This window comes from Tupaia chinensis, unplaced genomic scaffold, assembly GCF_000334495.1.
Source record: "Tupaia chinensis unplaced genomic scaffold, TupChi_1.0 Scaffold000605_1, whole genome shotgun sequence".
NCBI lineage: Eukaryota > Metazoa > Chordata > Mammalia > Scandentia > Tupaiidae > Tupaia > Tupaia belangeri.
This window is the reverse complement of record NW_006160123.1, coordinates 1,587,046-1,588,744: the sequence shown is the minus strand read 5'-3', so window position 1 is coordinate 1,588,744 and position 1,699 is coordinate 1,587,046. Positions and strand designations below refer to the sequence as shown.

Genomic DNA, 1,699 nt, shown 5'->3' with positions numbered 1-1,699 from the left:
GGATTTTAGGCATGCACACACATGTGCCCCATGTGTTTTTCAAGCCACCAGGTCCAGGGTTTGAACCTTGCAGTTGATCATGTGGGATCTGGCTGCCCCAACCACCAGGCCATGGAGCTGGCCCCAGATTAAAATCTTGGCAACACCTTCTCACACTCCACATCTGATCTGTCTGCAAATCATATTTGGCACACTCTTCAAAATATATCCATTTGCCCTCTAAGACCAGCAGATGGTTATGTTGCTGGACTCCCATGTAGTTGACCGTGGTTCAAGTCCTGGACTCAGGACTTAAAACTTACCCTGGGCACGTGTGCATGTGTGCCCAAGACCCTGAGAGGAGAATGAGGGAGAAAGAATTGTGGGATGGCCATCCCCCTGGGGAGTGATTTCTCATTTTTGGTCTCTCTGTCTCTCTGGTGAGCACATATGACCTATAGCAAAAATCTCTCAAAAAAGAAAAAAGTAAAAAAATAATATTCAGATTCCCAACATTTCTCATCACCTCTCTGTTTCTCCATCCTATTGCAATAGCTTCATAACTGGCCTTTCTGCATCTGCCTTTGTCCCTTCAGTCTATTCCCAATAAGGCATCCAGGTGACTGTCACAAAGCCAAAGTCAGATGGTGTTGCTTCTCTGCTGAGGCCCTCCCATGGTTTCCCGTCTTTTACATAAACGCCATGTCTTTCCTGTGCCCTACAGGGCCTAGCATGGCATCCACCCCATCCCTCGCCCCGGTGCTTCCTTGGCCTCATCTGCTGCTTGTTCATTTTGGCCATCACTGGTCTCCATGTTTTTCAAACTTGCCAAGCACTCACCTTGGAGCACTATGGTTACTGTTCCCTCAGCCTTGGACAATCTATCCCCCATATTGGCATGGCCAGCCCCTCACTTCTTTCTGGTCTTTACTCAAAAGTCAACTTCCTTGGGCCAGCCCTATAGCCTACTGGTCAAGGGAGCCACATTCCACATGGCTGACCTGCGGATCAAATCCTGGACCTGGGGGCTTGAAAATCACACCAGGCACATGTGTGTATGCCTTAAAGGAAAACAGGATGGAGGAAAAAGGATCGTGGTGTGACCAGCCCACGGCGGGAGGGGCCAGATGCTTTCTCCCTCTCCCTCTTTCGCTGTCTGTCTCTGACTAGCATCCTCACCCTCTGGTAATTAAAAAGAGTCGACTTCCCAGTGAATCTCTTCTGGCCACCTAATCTAAACTCCCCCCCATCCTTGGCCCCTGTATTCCCCTACCCTGCTTTTTTATTTTTTATCACTATGTCAAATACTATATACTTTTCTTGCTCTGTTTTCCGCAGCTGCACTAGGGGAGGGTTTTTGTTTTCTTCACTGCCAATCTCCAGCACTAGGACAACGCACGGGGCTAGTGCACAGACACACTCAGTAAATGCTTGTTTAGGGGCTGGATTACTAAGGGCTACCTAGAAAGGACATTGTTTCACCAAAAGGGAATTACTGGTGGAATTTCAAGCATCAGTGGGAGATACATTTTTAAAAAGAGGTTTTAGCTTTAGGGCGTGTGTACTTGCCAGAGAGAAAGCAACAGAGACAGCGAGAGGGAAAGTGATAAATCACCCCCCGGGGTGACAGCCATGCCACAACCCCTTCCCCTCTATTCTTCTCTCAGGATACTGGGCACACACACACACACACACACACACACACGGTGTGTATTTCACC

General features: G+C 48.4%; 1 protein-coding gene across 1 annotated transcript in view; it reads right to left on the bottom strand.

The window, feature by feature from the left end:
• SPTBN5 (spectrin beta, non-erythrocytic 5) overlaps positions 1 to 1,699 on the bottom strand; it is a 58,875-nt gene that overhangs the window by 43,170 nt on the left and 14,006 nt on the right.